We start from the raw sequence: 25,852 nt of genomic DNA on the forward strand, positions 1-25,852 counted from the left end.
CATAGCAAAGTTGCTCCACTCCCGGCAACATCTACGTAAATACCTCCTCTGTTCCCTCTCCAGCGTATTCACGTTCTTCCTTCAATGCGGTGACCAGAACTGCACGCAGTACTCCAGCTGTGGCCTAACCAGAATTTTATACAGTTCTAGCACAACCCACTTGCTGTTCTGTTCCTTGCTTCTGCCAATAAATGCAATCATTCCACATGACTTCTTAATCAACTTTTCCAACTGGTCAGCTACTTTCAGGGATCTGTGGACAAGCAATCCCAGTTACCTTTGTTCCTCTACACTTCTCAATGTCATACCAGTTGATGTGTATTCCCTTTCCTTGTTAGCCCTCCACAAATGCGCGATCTCTCACATCTCTGGATTAAATTCAATTTGCCACTGCTCTACCCCCTTATCAGTTGATTGATATCTTCCTGGAGTCTCCAGCTTTCTTCTTCATTATCAACCACACTGCCTATTTTAATAACACCTGAAAACTTCGTAATCATAACACCTATATTCAAGTTTAGATCATTGATAAATACCATAAGAAGCAATGGATCTGGCACTGAAAACTGTGGAACCCCACTGGAAACATCCTTCCAGTCACAAAAACACCCATCAAACATTACCCTTTGCTTCCTGCCTCTGAGCCAAATTTGGATCCAATTTGCCACTTCGCCTTGAATCACATGGGCTTTTACTTAGAAAATGCATAATCATTAAATGTTATCCTGCCTTCATGGGAAAACATCATTAATTGACTTATGATCTTCATTTGCACAACTAAAGAAATGTTAACTGAAGGAGAATCCTTAATTGAATAACTTATCTGTGCTCTGCACTTTACCTCTGAATCCATAAACCATTTTGGACACTGTGCTTTAGAAGTCTGCTTCAAAATGTTCATTGCTGGTAACATGTATATGAGACGTTGGAAACAGTGAGATAGACTGCAGTGCAAGGGACTGGTTATTGTGAAACAGCAAAGAAAATATACATTCTGGAAGAATACCATCGAAAAGAAGTGTGGCCCTAACAGCCAAAAAGAAGATGAAGTGCTGAGCCCTTTTCAGCAAAAAATTCTTTTTCAAACATTTCTCTGACCGAATCTTCACAAAAGAAAAATGATGCTTTTAAAGTCATTAAACCCGAATTTTCATGCACCGGAATCTTCTGAATCAGATGCCTCTCGTTGTGCCGACTGAATCCATGTCCCTTTCAATATTCTGCTGACATGCACACTATTAAATGTGCCACTAACTTATAGAATCAAAGCATAAGGGAATGGATGCAGCCCGTCGAGCCCATGCCAACTCTCAACAAGTCTCACTCCCCTGTCATTTACCCACAGCTGTGCAATTTTTTTCATTCGGATACTTATCCAACTCCGTTTTGAAAGATAAGATTGAGTCTGACTCCACCACCCTTTAGAGAAGTGTATTCCAGATTCTAACCACTTGCTGAGGAATGGCCACTCCTGTTCCTATGTATAAAGGCAGATAAACACGGGATCAATTCCTGCCACACTCACAACCTTGCTAAATATAGCACCGTCATTCTATTCTCGTGACACAAGCTCCAGAAGTGTCGTCCAGCTGTTGAGGTTAAAGCTCTGGTTATGTTCCCAACAATGTTACTGCCACAGCGTTTCCGTAGTGTAGTGGTTATCACATTCGCCTAACACGCGAAAGGTCCCCGGTTCGAAACCGGGCGGAAACATTATGCAAACGTGTTCAATTCATGATAAGATAAAATTAAATCATTCATATTAGTGGTTCAATGTTAACAGAGTGCAGTGTCTCACGATGCTGTTCCATTTGCTGATTTCTCTCTGCAGTTCTGTTCACACTCAAATTCTACACAGTGTCTCTCACTCCCTCCCGTTTCCAGCCCTGACGCTGGAGAAACCATATCTCAAAGCTGCACATTCCGTGCATTCAGGTCAGCTGTGAGAGATTATTAAAGGATCTTGCCACGCCACCACGCTTCACAACAGAAAATTAAAGCCACAAACAAACCCATCGACTAATGGCTCTTCCCCAGCTCCAGAGTGAGTGAGGGCGGGACAAGCCCTAACTTCCGCTCCCACACTCTCCAATCAGCCGCTGCCGGCGGAAAGCGGAGAATGCAGCATCAAACAGCGGTTTACCGCCCTTCACTGGGCTTCAAAATGCCACCGTTCGAGACAACGCTCCACCTGCTCCGAACAACAGCCTCACAAGATGCTTGATCTCAGCTTCCTGAGTTCGAGCCCCAGCTTGCACGAACACTTCTTCACTGGAAACACCATTAATTATCTGATTGCCACGTTTTGCATCATGAAAGTAATCCTAACCGATAATTATATAATCATAGAGGTTTACAGCATGGAAGGAGTCATTTAAGCCCATCGTATCTGCACCGGCCAACAAATGCCCAGTTTTAGGTGTGTACCCCTGCACCTTATTGCATTTCATGTGCACATCTAAGAACTGGTTAAATGTGGTGAGGGTTTCTGCCTGCACCACACTTTCAGGCAGTGAGTTTGAGACCCCCACAAACATCTGCATGCAGAATGTTCACTTCAAATCCCCTTTAACCCTTACACTAATTACTTTTAAATTATGCAGCCTGGTTGTTGACCACTCCACTATGTGAAATAGACCCTTTTAATCAACAATATCTAGGCCCCTCCTATTTTTATACACCTCAATGCTGTCGCCCATCAGCCTCCTCTGTTCCAAGGAAAACAAACCCATCCTATCCAATCTGTCCTCATAGCAAAGTTGCTCCACTCCCGGCAACATCTACGTAAATCTCCTCTGTACCCTCTCCAGCGTATTCACGTTCTTCCATCAATGCGGTAAACAGAACTGCACGCAGTACTCCAGCTGTGGCCTAACCAGAATTTTATACAGTTCTAGCATAACCCACTTGCTGTACTCTTCCTTGCTTCTGCCAATAAATGCAACCATTCCATATGACTTCTTAACCAACTTTTCCAACTGGCCAGCTACCTTCAGGGATCTGTGGACAAGCAATCCCAGTTACCTTTGTTCCTCTACACTTCTCAATGTCATACCAGTTGATGTGTATTCCCTTTCCTTGTTAGCCCTCCACAAATGCGCGATCTCTCACATCTCTGGTTTAAATTCAATTTGCCACTGCACTACCCCCTTATCAGTTGATTGATGTCTTCCTGGAGTCTCCAGCTTTCTTCTTCATTATCAACCACACTGCCTATTTTAATAACACCTGAAAACTTCGTAATCATAACACCTATATTCAAGTTTAGATCATTGATAAATACCATAAATAGCAATGGATCTGGCACTGAAAACTGTGGAACCACACTGGAAACATCCTTCCAGTCACAAAAACACCCATCAAACATTACCCTTTGCTTCCTGCCTCTGAGCCAAATTTGGATCCAATTTGCCACTTCGCCCTGAATCACATGGGCTTTTACTTAGCAAATGCATAATCATTAAATGTTATCCTGCCTTCATGGGAAAACATCATTAATTGACTGATGATCTTCATTTGCACAACTAAAGAAATGTTATCTGAAGGAGAATCCTGAATTGAATAACTTATCTGTGCTCTGCACTTTACCTCTGAATCCATAAACCATTTTGGACACTGTGCTTTAGAAGTCTGCTTCAAAATGTTCATTGCTGGTAACATGTACATGAGACGTTGGAAACAGTGAGATAGACTGCAGTGCAAGGGACTGGTTATTGTGAAACAGCAAAGAAAATATACATTCTGGAAGAATACCATCGAAAAGAAGTGTGGCCCTAACAGCCAAAAAGAAGATGAAGTGCTGAGCCCTTTTCAGCAAAAAATTCTTTTTCAAACATTTCTCTGACCGAATCTTCACAAAAGAAAAATGATGCTTTTAAAGTCATTAAACCCGAATTTACATGCACCGGAATCTTCTGAATCAGATGCCTCTCGTTGTGCCGACTGAATCCATGTCCCTTTCAATATTCTGCTGACATGCACACTATTAAATGTGCCACCATCTTATAGAATCAAAGAATAAGGGAATGGATGCAGCCCGTCGAGCCCATGCCAACTCTCAACAAGTCTCACTCCCCTGTCATTTACCCACAGCTGTGCAATTTTTTTCATTCGGATACTTATCCAACTCCGTTTTGAAAGATAAGATTGAGTCTGACTCCACCGCCCTTTAGAGAAGTGTATTCCAGATTCTAACCACTTGCTGAGGAATGGCCACTCCTGTTCCTATGTATAAAGGCAGATAAACACGGGATCAATTCCTGCCACACTCACAACCTTGCTAAATATAGCACCGTCATTCTATTCTCGTGACACAAGCTCCAGAAGTGTCGTCCAGCTGTTGAGGTTAAAGCTCTGGTTATGTTCCCAACAATGTTACTGCCACAGCGTTTCCGTAGTGTAGTGGTTATCACGTTCGCCTAACACGCGAAAGGTCCCCGGTTCGAAACCGGGCGGAAACATTATGCAAACGTGTTCAATTAATGATTAGATAAAATTAAATCATTCATATTAGGGGTTCAATGTTAACAGAGTGCAGTGTCTCACGATGCTGTTCCATTTGCTGATTTCTCTCTGCAGTTCTGTTCACACTCAAATTCTACACAGTGTCTCTCACTCCCTCCCGTTTCCAGCCCTGACGCTGGAGAAACCATATCTCAAAGCTGCACATTCCGTGCATTCAGGTCAGCTGTGAGAGATTATTGAAGGATCCTGCCACGCCACCACGCTTCACAACAGAAAATTAAAGCCACAAACAAACCCATCGACTAATCGCTCTTCCCCAGCTCCAGAGTGAGTGAGGGCGGGACAAGCCCTAACTTCCGCTCCCACACTCTCCAATCAGCCGCTGCCGGCGGAAAGCGGAGAATGCAGCATCAAACAGCGGTTTACCGCCCTTCACTGGGCTTCAAAATGCCACCGTTCGAGACAACGCTCCCCGTACACCGAACAGCAACCTCATAAGATGCTTCATCTCAGCTTCCTGAGTTCGAGCCCCAGCTTGCACGAACACTTCTTCACTGGAAACACCATTAATTATCTGATTGCCACGTTTTGCATCATGAAAGTAATCCTAACCGATAATTATATAATCATAGAGGTTTACAGCATGGAAGGAGTCATTTAAGCCCATCGTATCTGCACCGGCCAACAAATGCCCAGTTTTAGGTGTGTACCCCTGCAACTTATTGCATTTCATATGCACATCTACGAACTGGTTAAATGTGGTGAGGGTTTCTGCCTGCACCACACTTTCAGGCAGTGAGTTTGAGACCCCCACAAACATCTGCATGCAGAATGTTCACTTCAAATCCCCTTTAACCCTTACACTAATTACTTTTAAATTATGCAGCCTGGTTGTTGACCACTCCACTATGTGAAATAGACCCTTTTAATCAACAATATCTAGGCCCCTCCTATTTTTATACACCTCAATGCTGTCGCCCATCAGCCTCCTCTGTTCCAAGGAAAACAAACCCATCCTATCCAATCTGTCCTCATAGCAAAGTTGCTCCACTCCCGGCAACATCTACGTAAATCTCCTCTGTACCCTCTCCAGCGTATTCACGTTTTCCATCAATGCGGTAAACAGAACTGCACGCAGTACTCCAGCTGTGGCCTAACCAGAATTTTATACAGGTCTAGCATAACCCACTTGCTGTACTCTTCCTTGCTTCTGCCAATAAATGCAACCATTCCATATGACTTCTTAACCAACTTTTCCAACTGGCCAGCTACCTTCAGGGATCTGTGGACAAGCAATCCCAGTTACCTTTGTTCCTCTACACTTCTCAATGTCATACCAGTTGATGTGTATTCCCTTTCCTTGTTAGCCCTCCACAAATGCGCGATCTCTCACATCTCTGGTTTAAATTCAATTTGCCACTGCACTACCCCCTTATCAGTTGATTGATATCTTCCTGGAGTCTCCAGCTTTCTTCTTCATTATCAACCACACTGCCTATTTTAATAACACCTGAAAACTTCGTAATCATAACACCTATATTCAAGTTTAGATCATTGATAAATACCATAAAAAGCAATGGATCTGGCACTGAAAACTGTGGAACCACACTGGAAACATCCTTCCAGTCACAAAAACACCCATCAAACATTACCCTTTGCTTCCTGCCTCTGAGCCAAATTTGGATCCAATTTGCCACTTCGCCCTGAATCACATGGGCTTTTACTTAGAAAATGCATAATCATTAAATGTTATCCTGCCTTCATGGGAAAACATCATTAATTGACTGATGATCTTCATTTGCACAACTAAAGAAATGTTATCTGAAGGAGAATCCTTAATTGAATAACTTATCTGTGCTCTGCACTTTACCTCTGAATCCATAAACCATTTTGGACACTGTGCTTTAGAAGTCTGCTTCAAAATGTTCATTGCTGGTAACATGTACATGAGACGTTGGAAACAGTGAGATAGACTGCAGGGCAAGGGACTGGTTATTGTGAAACAGCAAAGAAAATATACATTCTGGAAGAATACCATCGAAAAGAAGTGTGGCCCTAACAGCCAAAAAGAAGATGAAGTGCTGAGCCCTTTTCAGCAAAAAATTCTTTTTCAAACATTTCTCTGACCGAATCTTCACAAAAGAAAAATGATGCTTTTAATGTCATTAAACCCGAATTTACATGCACCGGAATCTTCTGAATCAGATGCCTCTCGTTGTGCCGACTGAATCCATTTCCCTTTCAATATTCTGCTGACATGCACACTATTAAATGTGCCACTAACTTATAGAATCAAAGAATAAGGGAATGGATGCAGCCCGTCGAGCCCATGCCAACTCTCAACAAGTCTCACTCCCCTGTCATTTACCCACAGCTGTGCAATTTTTTTCATTCGGATACTTATCCAACTCCGTTTTGAAAGATAAGATTGAGTCTGACTCCACCACCCTTTAGAGAAGTGTATTCCAGATTCTAACCACTTGCTGAGGAATGGCCACTCCTGTTCCTATGTATAAAGGAAGAGAAACACGGGATCAATTCCTGCCACACTCACAACCTTGCTAAATATAGCACCGTTATTCGATTCTCGTGACACAAGCTCCAGAAGTGTAGTCCAGCTGTTGAGGTTAAAGCTCTGGTTAAGTTCCCAACGATGTTACTGCACCAGCGTTTCCGTAGTGTAGTGGTTATCACGTTCGCCTAACACGCGAAAGGTCCCCGGTTCGAAACCGGGCGGAAACATTATGCAAACGTGTTCAATTAATTATAAGATAAAATTAAATCATTCATATTAGTGGTTCAATGTTAACAGAGTGCAGTGTCTCACGATGCTGTTCCATTTGCTGATTTCTCTCTGCAGTTCTGTTCACACTCAAATTCTACACAGTGTCTCTCACTCCCTCCCGTTTCCAGCCCTGACGCTGGAGAAACCATATCTCAAAGCTGCACATTCCGTGCATTCAGGTCAGCTGTGAGAGATTATTAAAGGATCCTGCCACGCCACCACGCTTCACAACAGAAAATTAAAGCCACAAACAAACCCATCGACTAATCGCTCTTCCCCAGCTCCAGAGTGAGTGAGGGCGGGACAAGCCCTAACTTCCGCTCCCACACTCTCCAATCAGCCGCTGCCGGCGGAAAGCGGAGAATGCAGCATCAAACAGCGGTTTACCGCCCTTCACTGGGCTTCAAAATGCCACCGTTCGAGACAACGCTCCACCTGCTCCGAACAACAGCCTCACAAGATGCTTGATCTCAGCTTCCTGAGTTCGAGCCCCAGCTTGCACGAACACTTCTTCACTGGAAACACCATTAATTATCTGATTGCCACGTTTTGCATCATGAAAGTAATCCTAACCGATAATTATATAATCATAGAGGTTTACAGCATGGAAGGAGTCATTTAAGCCCATCGTATCTGCACCGGCCAACAAATGCCCAGTTTTAGGTGTGTACCCCTGCACCTTATTGCATTTCATGTGCACATCTACGAACTGGTTAAATGTGGTGAGGGTTTCTGCCTGCACCACACTTTCAGGCAGTGAGTTTGAGACCCCCACAAACATCTGCATGCAGAATGTTCACTTCAAATCCCCTTTAACCCTTACACTAATTACTTTTAAATTATGCAGCCTGGTTGTTGACCACTCCACTATGTGAAATAGACCCTTTTAATCAACAATATCTAGGCCCCTCCTATTTTTATACACCTCAATGCTGTCGCCCATCAGCCTCCTCTGTTCCAAGGAAAACAAACCCATCCTATCCAATCTGTCCTCATAGCAAAGTTGCTCCACTCCCGGCAACATCTACGTAAATCTCCTCTGTACCCTCTCCAGCGTATTCACGTTCTTCCATCAATGCGGTAAACAGAACTGCACGCAGTACTCCAGCTGTGGCCTAACCAGAATTTTATACAGTTCTAGCATAACCCACTTGCTGTACTCTTCCTTGCTTCTGCCAATAAATGCAACCATTCCATATGACTTCTTAACCAACTTTTCCAACTGGCCAGCTACCTTCAGGGATCTGTGGACAAGCAATCCCAGTTACCTTTGTTCCTCTACACTTCTCAATGTCATACCAGTTGATGTGTATTCCCTTTCCTTGTTAGCCCTCCACAAATGCGCGATCTCTCACATCTCTGGTTTAAATTCAATTTGCCACTGCACTACCCCCTTATCAGTTGATTGATATCTTCCTGGAGTCTCCAGCTTTCTTCTTCATTATCAACCACACTGCCTATTTTAATAACACCTGAAAACTTCGTAATCATAACACCTATATTCAAGTTTAGATCATTGATAAATACCATAAAAAGCAATGGATCTGGCACTGAAAACTGTGGAACCACACTGGAAACATCCTTCCAGTCACAAAAACACCCATCAAACATTACCCTTTGCTTCCTGCCTCTGAGCCAAATTTGGATCCAATTTGCCACTTCGCCCTGAATCACATGGGCTTTTACTTAGAAAATGCATAATCATTAAATGTTATCCTGCCTTCATGGGAAAACATCATTAATTGACTGATGATCTTCATTTGCACAACTAAAGAAATGTTATCTGAAGGAGAATCCTTAATTGAATAACTTATCTGTGCTCTGCACTTTACCTCTGAATCCATAAACCATTTTGGACACTGTGCTTTAGAAGTCTGCTTCAAAATGTTCATTGCTGGTAACATGTACATGAGACGTTGGAAACAGTGAGATAGACTGCAGTGCAAGGGACTGGTTATTGTGAAACAGCAAAGAAAATATACATTCTGGAAGAATACCATCGAAAAGAAGTGTGGCCCTAACAGCCAAAAAGAAGATGAAGTGCTGAGCCCATTTCAGCAAAAAATTATTTTTCAAACATTTCTCTGACCGAATCTTCACAAAAGAAAAATGATGCTTTTAAAGTCATTAAACCCGAATTTACATGCACCGGAATCTTCTGAATCAGATGCCTCTCGTTGTGCCGACTGAATCCATGTCCCTTTCAATATTCTGCTGACATGCACACTATTAAATGTGCCACTAACTTATAGAATCAAAGAATAAGGGAATGGATGCAGCCCGTCGAGCCCATGCCAACTCTCAACAAGTCTCACTCCCCTGTCATTTACCCACAGCTGTGCAATTTTTTTCATTCGGATACTTATCCAACTCCGTTTTGAAAGATAAGATTGAGTCTGACTCCACCGCCCTTTAGAGAAGTGTATTCCAGATTCTAACCACTTGCTGAGGAATGGCCACTCCTGTTCCTATGTATAAAGGAAGAGAAACACGGGATCAATTCCTGCCACACTCACAACCTTGCTAAATATAGCACCGTTATTCGATTCTCGTGACACAAGCTCCAGAAGTGTAGTCCAGCTGTTGAGGTTAAAGCTCTGGTTAAGTTCCCAACGATGTTACTGCACCAGCGTTTCCGTAGTGTAGTGGTTATCACGTTCGCCTAACACGCGAAAGGTCCCCGGTTCGAAACCGGGCGGAAACATTATGCAAACGTGTTCAATTAATTATAAGATAAAATTAAATCATTCAGATTAGTGGTTCAATGTTAACAGAGTGCAGTGTCTCACGATGCTATTCCATTTGCTGATTTCTCTCCACAGTTCTGTTCACACTCAAATTCTACACAGTGTCTCTCACTCCCTCCCGTTTCCAATCCTGACGCTGGAGAAACCATATCTCAAAGCTGCACATTCCGTGCATTCAGGTCAGCTGTGAGAGATTATTAAAGGATCCTGCCACGCCACCACGCTTCACAACAGAAAATTAAAGCCACAAACAAACCCATCGACTAATCGCTCTTCCTCAGCTCCAGAGTGAGTGAGGGCGGGACAAGCCCTAACTTCCGCTCCCACACTCTCCAATCAGCCGCTGCCGGCGGAAAGCGGAGAATGCAGCATCAAACAGCGGTTTACCGCCCTTCACTGGGCTGCAAAATGGCACCATTCGAGACAACGCTCCCCGTGCTCCGAACAGCAGCCTCATAAGATGCTTCATCTCAGCTTCCTGAGTTCGAGCCCCAGCTTGCACGAACACTTCTTCACTAGAAACAGCATTAATTATCTGATTGCCACGTTTTGCATCATGAAAGTAATCCTAACCGATAATTATATAATCATAGAGGTTTTCAGCATGGAAAGAGTCATTTACGCCCATCGTATCTGCACCGGCCAACAAATGCCCAGTTTTAGGTGTGTACCCCTGCACCTTAATGCATTTCATGTGCACATCTAAGAACTGGTTAAATGTGGTGAGGGTTTCTGCCTGCACCACACTTTCAGGCAGTGAGTTTGAGACCCCCACAAACATCTGCATGCAGAATGTTCACTTCAAATCCCCTTTAAACCTTACACTAATTACTTTTAAATTATGCAGCCTGGTTGTTGACCACTCCACTATGTGAAATAGACCCTTTTAATCAACAATATCTAGGCCTCTCCTATTTTTATACACCTCAATGCGGTCGCCCATCAGCCTCCTCTGTTCCAAGGAAAATAAACCCATCGTATCCAACCTGTCCTCATAGCAAAGTTGCTCCACTCCCGGCAACATCTACGTAAATCTCCTCTGTACCCTCTCCAGCGTGTTCACGTTCTTCCTTCAATGCGGTGACCAGAACTGCACGCAGTACTCCAGCTGTGGCCTAACCAGAATTTTATACAGTTCTAGCACAATCCACTTGCTGTTCTGTTCCTTGCTTCTGCCAATAAATGCAACCATTCCATATGACTTCTTAATCAACTTTTCCAACTGGTCAGCTACCTTCAGGGATCTGTGGACAAGCAATCCCAGTTACCTTTGTTCCTCTACACTTCTCAATGTCATACCAGTTGATGTGTATTCCCTTTCATTGTTAGCCCTCCACAAATGCGCGATCTCTCACATCTCTGGTTTAAATTCAATTTGCCACTGCTCTACCCCCTTATCAGTTGATTGATATCTTCCTGGAGTCTCCAGCTTTCTTCTTCATTATCAACCACACTGCCTATTTTAATAACATCTGAAAACTTCGTAATCATAACACTTATATTCAAGTTGAGATCATTGATAAATACCATAAAAAGCAATGGATCTGGCACTGAAAACTGTGGAACCCCACTGGAAACATGCTTCCAGTCACAAAAACACCCATCAAACATTACCCTTTGCTTCCTGCCTGTGAGCCAAAGTTGGATCCAATTTGCCACTTCGCCCTGAATCACATGGGCTTTTACTTAGAAAATGCATAATCATTAAATGTTATCCTGCCTTCATGGGAAAACATCATTAATTGACTGATGATCTTCATTTGCACAACTAAAGAAATGTTAACTGAAGGAGAGTCCTTAATTGAATAACTTATCTGTGCTCTGCACTTTAGCTCTGAATCCATAAACCATTTTGGACACTGTGCTTTAGAAGTCTGCTTCAAAATGTTCATTGCTGGTAACATGTATATGAGACGTTGGTAACAGTGAGATAGACTGTAGTGCAAGGGACTGGTTATTGTGAAACAGCAAAGAAAATATACATTCTGGAAGAATACCATCGAAAAGAAGTGTGGCCCTAACAGCCAAAAAGAAGATGAAGTGCTGAGCCCTTTTCAGCAAAAAATTCTTTTTCAAACATTTCTCTGACCGAATCTTCACAAAAGAAAAATGATGCTTTTAAAGTCATTAAACCCGAATTTTCATGCACCGGAATCTTCTGAATCAGATGCCTCTCGTTGTGCCGACTGAATCCATGTCCCTTTCAATATTCTGCTGACATGCACACTATTAAATGTGCCACTAACTTTTCGAATCAATGAATAAGGGAATGGATGCAGCCCGTCGAGCCCATGCCAACTCTCAACAAGTCTCACTCCCCTGTCATTTACCCACAGCTGTGCAATTTTTTTCATTCGGATACTTATCCAACTCCGTTTTGAAAGATAAGATTGAGTCTGACTCCACCGCCCTTTAGAGAAGTGTATTCCAGATTCTAACCACTTGCTGAGGAATGGCCACTCCTGTTCCTATGTATAAAGGCAGAGAAACACGGGATCAATTCCTGCCACACTCACAACCTTGCTAAATATAGCACCGTTATTCTATTCTCGTGACACAAGCTCCAGACGTGTAGTCCAGCTGTTGAGGTTAAAGCTCTGGTTATGTTCCCAACAATGTTACTGCCACAGCGTTTCCTTAGTGTAGTGGTGATCACGTTCGCCTAACACGCGAAAGGTCCGCGGTTCGAAATGGGGCGGAAACATTTTGCAAACGTGTTCAATTAATGATAAGATAAAATTAAATCATTCACATTAGTGGTTCAATGTTAACAGAGTGCAGTGTCTCACGATGCTGTTCCATTTGCTGATTTCTCTCTACAGTTCTGTTCACACTCAAATTCTACACAGTGTCTCTCACTCCCTCCCGTTTCCAGCCCTGACGCTGGAGAAACCATATCTCAAAGCTGCACATTCCGTGCATTCAGGTCAGCTGTGAGAGATTATGAAAGTATCCTGCCACGCCACCACGCTTCACAACAGAAAATTAAAGCCACAAACAAACCCATCGACTAATCGCTCTTCCCCAGCTCCAGAGTGAGTGAGGGCGGGACAAGCCCTAACTTCCGCTCCCACACTCTCCAATCAGCCGCTGCCGGCGGAAAGCGGAGAATGCAGCATCAAACAGCGGTTTACCGCCCTTCACTGGGCTGCAAAATGCCACCGTTCCAGACAACGCTACCCGCACACCGAACAGCAGCCTCATAAGATGCTTCATCTCAGCTACCTGAGTTCGAGCCCCAGCTTGCACGAACACTTCTTCACTGGAAACAGCATTAATTATCTGATTGCCACGTTTTGCATCATGAAAGTAATCCTAACCGATAATTATATAATCATAGAGGTTTACAGCATGGAATGAGTCATTTACGCCCATCGTATCTGCACCGGCCAACAAATGCCCAGTTTTAGGTGTGTACCCCTGCACCTTAATGCATTTCATGTGCACATCTAAGAACTGGTTAAATGTGGTGAGGGTTTCTGCCTGCACCACACTTTCAGGCAGTGAGTTTGAGACCTCCACAAACATCTGCATGCAGAATGTTCACTTCAAATCCGCTTTAAACCTTACACTAATTACTTTTAAATTATGCAGCCTGGTTGTTGACCACTCCACTATGTGAAATAGACCCTTTTAATCAACAATATCTAGGCCTCTCCTATTTTTATACACGTCAATGCGGTCGCCCATCAGCCTCCTCTGTTCCAAGGAAAATAAACCCATCCTATCCAATCTGTCCTCATAGCAAAGTTGCTCCACTCCCGGCAACATCTACGTAAATCTCCTCTGTACCCTCTCCAGCGTATTCACGTTCTTCCTTCAATGCGGTGACCAGAACTGCACGCAGTACTCCAGCTGTGGCCTAACCAGAATTTTATACAGTTCTAGCACAACCCACTTGCTGTTCTGTTCCTTGCTTCTGCCAATAAATGCAACCATTCCATATGACTTCTTAATCAACTTTTCCAACTGGTCAGCTACCTTCAGGGATCTGTGGACAAGCAATCCCAGTTACCTTTGTTCCTCTACACTTCTCAATGTCATACCAGTTGATGTGTATTCCCTTTCATTGTTAGCCCTCCACAAATGCGCGATCTCTCACATCTCTGGTTTAAATTCAATTTGCCACTGCTCTACCCCCTTATCAGTTGATTGATATCTTCCTGGAGTCTCCAGCTTTCTTCTTCATTATCAACCACACTGCCTATTTTAATAACACCTGAAAACTTCGTAATCATAACACTTATATTCAAGTTGAGATCATTGATAAATACCATAAAAAGCAATGGATCTGGCACTGAAAACTGTGGAACCCCACTGGAAACATGCTTCCAGTCACAAAAACACCCATCAAACATTACACTTTGCTTCCTGCCTGTGAGCCAAATTTGGATCCAATGTGCCACTTCGCCCTGAATCACATGGGCTTTTACTTAGAAAATGCATAATCATTAAATGTTATCCTGCCTTCATGGGAAAACATCATTAATTGACTGATGATCTTCATTTGCACAACTAAAGAAATGTTAACTGAAGGAGAGTCCTTAATTGAATAACTTATCTGTGCTCTGCACTTTAGCTCTGAATCCATAAACCATTTTGGACACTGTGCTTTAGAAGTCTGCTTCAAAATGTTCATTGCTGGTAACATGTATATGAGACGTTGGTAACAGTGAGATAGACTGTAGTGCAAGGGACTGGTTATTGTGAAACAGCAAAGAAAATATACATTCTGGAAGAATACCATCGAAAAGAAGTGTGGCCCTAACAGCCAAAAAGAAGATGAAGTGCTGAGCCCTTTTCAGCAAAAAATTCTTTTTCAAACATTTCTCTGACCGAATCTTCACAAAAGAAAAATGATGCTTTTAAAGTCATTAAACCCGAATTTTCATGCACCGGAATCTTCTGAATCAGATGCCTCTCGTTGTGCCGACTGAATCCATGTCCCTTTCAATATTCTGCTGACATGCACACTATTAAATGTGCCACTAACTTTTCGAATCAATGAATAAGGGAATGGATGCAGCCCGTCGAGCCCATGCCAACTCTCAACAAGTCTCACTCCCCTGTCATTTACCCACAGCTGTGCAATTTTTTTCATTCGGATAATTATCCAACTCCGTTTTGAAAGATAAGATTGAGTCTGACTCCACCGCCCTTTAGAGAAGTGTATTCCAGATTCTAACCACTTGCTGAGGAATGGCCACTCCTGTTCCTATGTATAAAGGCAGAGAAACACGGGATCAATTCCTGCCACACTCACAACCTTGCTAAATATAGCACCGTTATTCTATTCTCGTGACACAAGCTCCAGACGTGTAGTCCAGCTGTTGAGGTTAAAGCTCTGGTTATGTTCCCAACAATGTTACTGCCACAGCGTTTCCGTAGTGTAGTGGTGATCACGTTCGCCTAACACGCGAAATGTCCGCGGTTCGAAACCGGGCGGAAACATTTTGCAAACGTGTTCAATTAATGATAAGATAAAATTAAATCATTCACATAAGTGGTTCAATGTTAACAGAGTGCAGTGTCTCACGATGCTGTTCCATTTGCTGATTTCTCTCTACAGTTCTGTTCACACTCAAATTCTACACAGTGTCTCTCACTCCCTCCCGTTTCCAGCCCTGACGCTGGAGAAACCATATCTCAAAGCTGCACATTCCGTGCATTCAGGTCAGCTGTGAGAGATTATGAAAGTATCCTGCCACGCCACCACGCTTCACAACAGAAAATTAAAGCGACAAGCAAACTCATCGACTCATCGCTCTTCCCCAGCTCCAGCGTGAGTGAGGGCGGGACAAGCCCTAACTTCCGCTCCCACACTCTCCAATCAGCCGCTGCCGGCGGAAAGCGGAGAATGCAGCATCAAACAGCGGTTTACCGCTCTTCACTGGGCTGCAAAATGCCAGCTTTCGAGAGAACGCTCCCCGTACACCGAACAGCAGCCTCATAAGATGCTTCATCTCAGCTTCCTGAGTTCGAGCCCCAGCTTGCACGAACACTTCTTCACTGGAAACACCATTAATTATCTGATTGCCACGTTTTGCATCATGAAAGTAATCCTAACCGATAATTATATAATCATAGAGGTTTACAGCATGGAAGGAGTCATTTAAGCCTATCGTATCTGCACCGGCCAACAAATGCCCAGTTTTAGGTGTGTACCCCTGCACCTTATTGCATTTCATGTGCACATCTCAGAACTGGTTAAATGTGGTGAGGGTTTCTGCCTGCACCACACTTTCAGGCAGTGAGTTTGAGACCCCCACAAACATCTGCATGCAGAATGTTCACTTCAAATCCCCTTTAACCCTTACACTAATTACTTTTAAATTATGCAGCCTGGTTGTTGACCACTCCACTATGTGAAATAGACCCATTTTAATCAACAATATCTAGGCCCCTCCTATTTTTATACACCTCAATGCGGTCGCCCATCAGCCTCCTCTGTTCCAAGGAAAACAAACCCATCCTATCCAATCTGTCCTACATAGAAACATAGAAACATAGAAAATAGGTGCAGGAGCAGGCCATTCAGCCCTTCTAGCCTGCACCGCCATTCAATGAGTTCATGGCTGAACATGAAACTTCAGTACCCCCTTCCTGCTTTCTCGCCATAACCCTTGATCCCCCGAGTAGTAAGGACTTCATCTAACTCCCTTTTGAATATATTTAGTGAATTGGCCTCAACTACTTTCTGTGGTAGAGAATTCCACAGGTTCACCACTCTCTGGGTGAAGAAGTTTCTCCTCATCTCGGTCCTAAATGGCTTACCCCTTATCCTCAGACTGTGACCCCTGGTTCTGGACTTCCCCAACATTGGGAACATTCTTTCTGCATCTAACCTGTCTAAACCCGTCAGAATTTTAAACGTTTCATAGCAAAGTTGCTCCACTCCCGGCAACATCTACGTAAATCTCCTCTGTACCCTCTCCAGCGTATTCACGTTCTTCCATCAATGCGGTGACCAGAGCTGCACGCAGTACGCCAGCTGTGGCCTAACCAGAATTTTATACAGTTCTAGCATAACCCACTTGCTTTTCTGTTCCTTGCTTCTGCCAATAAATGCAACCATTCCATATGAATTCTTCATCAACTTTTCCAACTGGCCAGCTACCTTCAGGGATCTGTGGACAAGCAATCCCAGTTACCTTTGTTTCTCTACACTTATCAATATCATACCAGTTGATGTGTATTCCCTTTCCTTGTTAGCCCTCCACAAATGCGCGATCTCTCACATCTCTGGATTAAATTCAATTTGCCACTGCTCTACCCCCTTATCAGTTGATTGATATCTTCCTGGAGTCTCCAGCTTTCTTCTTCATTATCAACCACACTGCCTATTTTAATAACACCTGAAAACTTCGTAATCATAATACTTATATTCAAGTTTAGATCATTGATAAATACCATAAAAAGCAATGGATCTGGCACTGAAAACTGTGGAACCACACTGGAAACATCCTTCCAGTCACAAAAACACCCATCAAACATTACCCTTTGCTTCCTGCCTCTGAGCCAAATTTGGATCCAATTTGCCACTTCGCCCTGAATCACATGGGCTTTTACTTAGAAAATGCATAATCATTAAATGTTATACTGCCTTCATGGGAAAACATCATTAATTGACTGATGATCTTCATTTGCACAACTAAAGAAATGTTAACTGAAGGAGAATCCTTAATTGAATAACTTATCTGTGCTCTGCACTTTACCTCTGAATCCATAAACCATTTTGGACACTGTGCTTTAGAAGTCTGCTTCAAAATGTTCATTGCTGGTAACATGTACATGAGACGTTGGAAACAGTGAGATAGACTGCAGTGCAAGGGACTGGATATTGTGAAACAGCAAAGAAAATATACATTCTGGAAGAATACCATCGAAAAGAAGTGTGGCCCTAACAGCCAAAAAGAAGATGAAGTGCTGAGCCCTTTTCAGCAAAAAATTCTTTTTCAAACATTTCTCTGACCGAATCTTCACAAAAGAAAAATGATGCTTTTAAAGTCATTAAACCCGAATTATCATGCACCGGAATCTTCTGAATCAGATGCCTCTCGTTGTGCCGACTGAATCCATGTCTCTTTCAATATTCTGCTGACATGCACACTATTAAATGTGCCACTAACTTATAGAATCAAAGAATAAGGGAATGGATGCAGCCCGTCGAGCCCATGCCAACTCTCAACAAGTCTCACTCCCCTGTCATTTACCCACAGCTGTGCAATTTTTTTCATTCGGATACTTATCCAACTCCGTATTGAAAGATAAGATTGAGTCTGACTCCACCGCCCTTTAGAGAAGTGTATTCCAGATTCTAACCACTTGCTGAGGAATGGTCACTCCTGTTCCTATGTATAAAGGCAGAGAAACACGGGATCGATTCCTGCCACACTCACAACCTTGCAAAGTGTAGCACCGTTATTCTGTTCTCGTGACACAAGCTCCAGAAGTGTAGTCCAGCTGTTGAGGTTAAAGCTCTGGTTATGTTCCCAACAATGTTTACTGCCACAGTGTTTCTGTAGTGTAGTGGTTATCACGTTCGCCTAACACGCGAAAAGTCCCCGGTTCGAAACCGGGCGGAAACATTATGCAAACGTGTTCAATTAATGATAAGATAAAATTAAATCATTCATATTAGTGGTTCAATGTTAACAGAGTGCAGTGTCTCACGATGCTGTTCCATTTGCTGATTTCTCTCTACAGTTCTGTTCACACTCAAATTCTACACAGTGTCTCTCACTCCCTCCCGTTTCCAGCCCTGACGCTGGAGTAACCAGATCTCAAAGCTGCACATTCCGTGCATTCAGGTCAGCTGTGAGAGATTATTAAAGGATCCTGCCACGCCACCACGCTTCACAACAGAAAATTAAAGCCACAAACAAACCCATCGACTAATCGCTCTTCCTCAGCTCCAGAGTGAGTGAGGGCGGGACAAGCCCTAACTTCCGCTCCCACACTCTCCAATCAGCCGCTGCCGGCGGAAAGCGGAGAATGCAGCATCAAACAGCGGTTTACCGCCCTTCACTGGGCTGCAAAATGCCACCGTTCGAGACAACGCTCCCCGTACACCGAACAGCAGCCTCATAAGATGCTTCATCTCAGCTTCCTGAGTTCGAGCCCCAGCTTGCACGAACACTTCTTCACTGGAAACAGCATTAATTATCTGATTGCCACGTTTTGCATCATGAAAGTAATCCTAACCGATAATTATATAATCATAGAGGTTTACAGCATGGAAGGAGTCATTTACGCCCATCGTATCTGCACCGGCCAACAAATGCCCAGTTTTAGATGTGTACCCCTGCACCTTATTGCATTTCATGTGCACATCTAAGAACTGGTTAAATGTGGTGAGGGTTTCTGCCTGCACCACACTTTCAGGCAGTGAGTTTGAGACCCCCACAAACATCTGCATGCAGAATGTTCACTTCAAATCCCCTTTAACCCTTACACTAATTACTTTTAAATTATGCAGCCTGGTTGTTGACCACTCCACTATGTGAAATAGACCCTTTTAATCAACAATATCTAGGCCCCTCCTATTTTTATACACCTCAATGCGGTCGCCCATCAGGCTCCTCTGTTCCAAGGAAAACAAACCCATCCTATCCAATCTGTCCTCAAAGCAAAGTTGCTCCACTCCCGGCAACATCTACGTAAATCTCCTCTGTACCCTCTCCAGCGTATTCACGTTCTTCCTTCAATGCGGTGACCAGAACTGCACGCAGTACTCCAGCTGTGGCCTAACCAGAATTTTATACAGTTCTAGCACAACCCACTTGCTGTTCTGTTCCTTGCTTCTGCCAATAAATGCAACCATTCCATATGACTTCTTAATCAACTTTTCCAACTGGTCAGCTACCTTCAGGGATCTGTGGACAAGCAATCCCAGTTACCTTTGTTCCTCTACACTTCTCAATGTCATACCAGTTGATGTGTATTCCCTTTCATTGTTAGCCCTCCACAAATGCGCGATCTCTCACATCTCTGGTTTAAATTCAATTTGCCACTGCTCTACCCCCTTATCAGTTGATTGATATCTTCCTGGAGTCTCCAGCTTTCTTCTTCATTATCAACCACACTGCCTATTTTAATAACATCTGAAAACTTCGTAATCATAACACTTATATTCAAGTTGAGATCATTGATAAATACCATAAAAAGCAATGGATCTGGCACTGAAAACTGTGGAACCCCACTGGAAACATGCTTCCAGTCACAAAAACACCCATCAAACATTACCCTTTGCTTCCTGCCTGTGAGCCAAAGTTGGATCCAATTTGCCACTTCGCCCTGAATCACATGGGCTTTTACTTAGAAAATGCATAATCATTAAATGTTATCCTGCCTTCATGGGAAAACATCATTAATTGACTGATGATCTTCATTTGCACAACTAAAGAAATGTTAACTGAAGGAGAGTCCTTAATTGAATAACTTATCTGTGCTCTGCACTTTAGCTCTGAATCCATAAACCATTTTGGACACTGTGCTTTAGAAGTCTGCTTCAAAATGTTCATTGCTGGTAACATGTATATGAGACGTTGGTAACAGTGAGATAGACTGTAGTGCAAGGGACTGGTTATTGTGAAACAGCAAAGAAAATATACATTCTGGAAGAATACCATCGAAAAGAAGTGTGGCCCTAACAGCCAAAAAGAAGATGAAGTGCTGAGCCCTTTTCAGCAAAAAATTCTTTTTCAAACATTTCTCTGACCGAATCTTCACAAAAGAAAAATGATGCTTTTAAAGTCATTAAACCCGAATTTTCATGCACCGGAATCTTCTGAATCAGATGCCTCTCGTTGTGCCGACTGAATCCATGTCCCTTTCAATATTCTGCTGACATGCACACTATTAAATGTGCCACTAACTTTTCGAATCAATGAATAAGGGAATGGATGCAGCCCGTCGAGCCCATGCCAACTCTCAACAAGTCTCACTCCCCTGTCATTTACCCACAGCTGTGCAATTTTTTTCATTCGGATACTTATCCAACTCCGTTTTGAAAGATAAGATTGAGTCTGACTCCACCGCCCTTTAGAGAAGTGTATTCCAGATTCTAACCACTTGCTGAGGAATGGCCACTCCTGTTCCTATGTATAAAGGCAGAGAAACACGGGATCAATTCCTGCCACACTCACAACCTTGCTAAATATAGCACCGTTATTCTATTCTCGTGACACAAGCTCCAGACGTGTAGTCCAGCTGTTGAGGTTAAAGCTCTGGTTATGTTCCCAACAATGTTACTGCCACAGCGTTTCCGTAGTGTAGTGGTGATCACGTTCGCCTAACACGCGAAAGGTCCGCGGTTCGAAATGGGGCGGAAACATTTTGCAAACGTGTTCAATTAATGATAAGATAAAATTAAATCATTCACATTAGTGGTTCAATGTTAACAGAGTGCAGTGTCTCACGATGCTGTTCCATTTGCTGATTTCTCTCTACAGTTCTGTTCACACTCAAATTCTACACAGTGTCTCTCACTCCCTCCCGTTTCCAGCCCTGACGCTGGAGAAACCATATCTCAAAGCTGCACATTCCGTGCATTCAGGTCAGCTGTGAGAGATTATGAAAGTATCCTGCCACGCCACCACGCTTCACAACAGAAAATTAAAGCCACAAACAAACCCATCGACTAATCGCTCTTCCCCAGCTCCAGAGTGAGTGAGGGCGGGACAAGCCCTAACTTCCGCTCCCACACTCTCCAATCAGCCGCTGCCGGCGGAAAGCGGAGAATGCAGCATCAAACAGCGGTTTACCGCCCTTCACTGGGCTGCAAAATGCCACCGTTCCAGACAACGCTACCCGCACACCGAACAGCAGCCTCATAAGATGCTTCATCTCAGCTACCTGAGTTCGAGCCCCAGCTTGCACGAACACTTCTTCACTGGAAACAGCATTAATTATCTGATTGCCACGTTTTGCATCATGAAAGTAATCCTAACCGATAATTATATAATCATAGAGGTTTACAGCATGGAATGAGTCATTTACGCCCATCGTATCTGCACCGGCCAACAAATGCCCAGTTTTAGGTGTGTACCCCTGCACCTTAATGCATTTCATGTGCACATCTAAGAACTGGTTAAATGTGGTGAGGGTTTCTGCCTGCACCACACTTTCAGGCAGTGAGTTTGAGACCTCCACAAACATCTGCATGCAGAATGTTCACTTCAAATCCGCTTTAAACCTTACACTAATTACTTTTAAATTATGCAGCCTGGTTGTTGACCACTCCACTATGTGAAATAGACCCTTTTAATCAACAATATCTAGGCCTCTCCTATTTTTATACACGTCAATGCGGTCGCCCATCAGCCTCCTCTGTTCCAAGGAAAATAAACCCATCCTATCCAATCTGTCCTCATAGCAAAGTTGCTCCACTCCCGGCAACATCTACGTAAATCTCCTCTGTACCCTCTCCAGCGTATTCACGTTCTTCCTTCAATGCGGTGACCAGAACTGCACGCAGTACTCCAGCTGTGGCCTAACCAGAATTTTATACAGTTCTAGCACAACCCACTTGCTGTTCTGTTCCTTGCTTCTGCCAATAAATGCAACCATTCCATATGACTTCTTAATCAACTTTTCCAACTGGTCAGCTACCTTCAGGGATCTGTGGACAAGCAATCCCAGTTACCTTTGTTCCTCTACACTTCTCAATGTCATACCAGTTGATGTGTATTCCCTTTCATTGTTAGCCCTCCACAAATGCGCGATCTCTCACATCTCTGGTTTAAATTCAATTTGCCACTGCTCTACCCCCTTATCAGTTGATTGATATCTTCCTGGAGTCTCCAGCTTTCTTCTTCATTATCAACCACACTGCCTATTTTAATAACACCTGAAAACTTCGTAATCATAACACTTATATTCAAGTTGAGATCATTGATAAATACCATAAAAAGCAATGGATCTGGCACTGAAAACTGTGGAACCCCACTGGAAACATGCTTCCAGTCACAAAAACACCCATCAAACATTACACTTTGCTTCCTGCCTGTGAGCCAAATTTGGATCCAATGTGCCACTTCGCCCTGAATCACATGGGCTTTTACTTAGAAAATGCATAATCATTAAATGTTATCCTGCCTTCATGGGAAAACATCATTAATTGACTGATGATCTTCATTTGCACAACTAAAGAAATGTTAACTGAAGGAGAGTCCTTAATTGAATAACTTATCTGTGCTCTGCACTTTAGCTCTGAATCCATAAACCATTTTGGACACTGTGCTTTAGAAGTCTGCTTCAAAATGTTCATTGCTGGTAACATGTATATGAGACGTTGGTAACAGTGAGATAGACTGTAGTGCAAGGGACTGGTTATTGTGAAACAGCAAAGAAAATATACATTCTGGAAGAATACCATCGAAAAGAAGTGTGGCCCTAACAGCCAAAAAGAAGATGAAGTGCTGAGCCCTTTTCAGCAAAAAATTCTTTTTCAAACATTTCTCTGACCGAATCTTCACAAAAGAAAAATGATGCTTTTAAAGTCATTAAACCCGAATTTTCATGCACCGGAATCTTCTGAATCAGATGCCTCTCGTTGTGCCGACTGAATCCATGTCCCTTTCAATATTCTGCTGACATGCACACTATTAAATGTGCCACTAACTTTTCGAATCAATGAATAAGGGAATGGATGCAGCCCGTCGAGCCCATGCCAACTCTCAACAAGTCTCACTCCCCTGTCATTTACCCACAGCTGTGCAATTTTTTTCATTCGGATAATTATCCAACTCCGTTTTGAAAGATAAGATTGAGTCTGACTCCACCGCCCTTTAGAGAAGTGTATTCCAGATTCTAACCACTTGCTGAGGAATGGCCACTCCTGTTCCTATGTATAAAGGCAGAGAAACACGGGATCAATTCCTGCCACACTCACAACCTTGCTAAATATAGCACCGTTATTCTATTCTCGTGACACAAGCTCCAGACGTGTAGTCCAGCTGTTGAGGTTAAAGCTCTGGTTATGTTCCCAACAATGTTACTGCCACAGCGTTTCCGTAGTGTAGTGGTGATCACGTTCGCCTAACACGCGAAATGTCCGCGGTTCGAAACCGGGCGGAAACATTTTGCAAACGTGTTCAATTAATGATAAGATAAAATTAAATCATTCACATAAGTGGTTCAATGTTAACAGAGTGCAGTGTCTCACGATGCTGTTCCATTTGCTGATTTCTCTCTACAGTTCTGTTCACACTCAAATTCTACACAGTGTCTCTCACTCCCTCCCGTTTCCAGCCCTGACGCTGGAGAAACCATATCTCAAAGCTGCACATTCCGTGCATTCAGGTCAGCTGTGAGAGATTATGAAAGTATCCTGCCACGCCACCACGCTTCACAACAGAAAATTAAAGCGACAAGCAAACTCATCGACTCATCGCTCTTCCCCAGCTCCAGCGTGAGTGAGGGCGGGACAAGCCCTAACTTCCGCTCCCACACTCTCCAATCAGCCGCTGCCGGCGGAAAGCGGAGAATGCAGCATCAAACAGCGGTTTACCGCTCTTCACTGGGCTGCAAAATGCCAGCGTTCGAGAGAACGCTCCCCGTACACCGAACAGCAGCCTCATAAGATGCTTCATCTCAGCTTCCTGAGTTCGAGCCCCAGCTTGCACGAACACTTCTTCACTGGAAACACCATTAATTATCTGATTGCCACGTTTTGCATCATGAAAGTAATCCTAACCGATAATTATATAATCATAGAGGTTTACAGCATGGAAGGAGTCATTTAAGCCTATCGTATCTGCACCGGCCAACAAATGCCCAGTTTTAGGTGTGTACCCCTGCACCTTATTGCATTTCATGTGCACATCTCAGAACTGGTTAAATGTGGTGAGGGTTTCTGCCTGCACCACACTTTCAGGCAGTGAGTTTGAGACCCCCACAAACATCTGCATGCAGAATGTTCACTTCAAATCCCCTTTAACCCTTACACTAATTACTTTTAAATTATGCAGCCTGGTTGTTGACCACTCCACTATGTGAAATAGACCCATTTTAATCAACAATATCTAGGCCCCTCCTATTTTTATACACCTCAATGCGGTCGCCCATCAGCCTCCTCTGTTCCAAGGAAAACAAACCCATCCTATCCAATCTGTCCTACATAGAAACATAGAAACATAGAAAATAGGTGCAGGAGCAGGCCATTCAGCCCTTCTAGCCTGCACCGCCATTCAATGAGTTCATGGCTGAACATGAAACTTCAGTACCCCCTTCCTGCTTTCTCGCCATAACCCTTGATCCCCCGAGTAGTAAGGACTTCATCTAACTCCCTTTTGAATATATTTAGTGAATTGGCCTCAACTACTTTCTGTGGTAGAGAATTCCACAGGTTCACCACTCTCTGGGTGAAGAAGTTTCTCCTCATCTCGGTCCTAAATGGCTTACCCCTTATCCTCAGACTGTGACCCCTGGTTCTGGACTTCCCCAACATTGGGAACATTCTTTCTGCATCTAACCTGTCTAAACCCGTCAGAATTTTAAACGTTTCATAGCAAAGTTGCTCCACTCCCGGCAACATCTACGTAAATCTCCTCTGTACCCTCTCCAGCGTATTCACGTTCTTCCATCAATGCGGTGACCAGAGCTGCACGCAGTACTCCAGCTGTGGCCTAACCAGAATTTTATACAGTTCTAGCATAACCCACTTGCTTTTCTGTTCCTTGCTTCTGCCAATAAATGCAACCATTCCATATGAATTCTTCATCAACTTTTCCAACTGGCCAGCTACCTTCAGGGATCTGTGGACAAGCAATCCCAGTTACCTTTGTTTCTCTACACTTATCAATATCATACCAGTTGATGTGTATTCCCTTTCCTTGTTAGCCCTCCACAAATG

At 43.4% G+C, this 25,852-nt stretch overlaps 7 non-coding genes across 7 annotated transcripts; all 7 read left to right on the forward strand.

Moving 5' to 3' along the window:
• Nucleotides 1–1,640: 1,640 nt before the first annotated feature.
• Nucleotides 1,641–1,713, forward strand: trnav-aac (transfer RNA valine (anticodon AAC)). The gene has a single exon. It is a non-coding gene; the product is annotated as a tRNA-Val (tRNA).
• A 2,674-nt stretch (nucleotides 1,714–4,387) lies between these two features.
• Nucleotides 4,388–4,460, forward strand: trnav-aac (transfer RNA valine (anticodon AAC)). The gene has a single exon. It is a non-coding gene; the product is annotated as a tRNA-Val (tRNA).
• A 2,673-nt stretch (nucleotides 4,461–7,133) lies between these two features.
• On the forward strand, nucleotides 7,134–7,206 carry trnav-aac (transfer RNA valine (anticodon AAC)). Its single transcript has one exon. It is a non-coding gene; the product is annotated as a tRNA-Val (tRNA).
• A 2,674-nt stretch (nucleotides 7,207–9,880) lies between these two features.
• On the forward strand, nucleotides 9,881–9,953 carry trnav-aac (transfer RNA valine (anticodon AAC)). Its single transcript has one exon. It is a non-coding gene; the product is annotated as a tRNA-Val (tRNA).
• Nucleotides 9,954–15,374: 5,421 nt separating this feature from the next.
• trnav-aac (transfer RNA valine (anticodon AAC)) lies at nucleotides 15,375–15,447 on the forward strand. The gene has a single exon. It is a non-coding gene; the product is annotated as a tRNA-Val (tRNA).
• A 3,064-nt stretch (nucleotides 15,448–18,511) lies between these two features.
• Nucleotides 18,512–18,584, forward strand: trnav-aac (transfer RNA valine (anticodon AAC)). The gene has a single exon. It is a non-coding gene; the product is annotated as a tRNA-Val (tRNA).
• A 5,421-nt stretch (nucleotides 18,585–24,005) lies between these two features.
• On the forward strand, nucleotides 24,006–24,078 carry trnav-aac (transfer RNA valine (anticodon AAC)). Its single transcript has one exon. It is a non-coding gene; the product is annotated as a tRNA-Val (tRNA).
• Nucleotides 24,079–25,852: the final 1,774 nt, after the last annotated feature.

The sequence above is a fragment of the Pristiophorus japonicus genome, chromosome 3 (genome assembly GCF_044704955.1).
Source record: "Pristiophorus japonicus isolate sPriJap1 chromosome 3, sPriJap1.hap1, whole genome shotgun sequence".
Taxonomy (NCBI): domain Eukaryota; kingdom Metazoa; phylum Chordata; class Chondrichthyes; family Pristiophoridae; genus Pristiophorus; species Pristiophorus japonicus.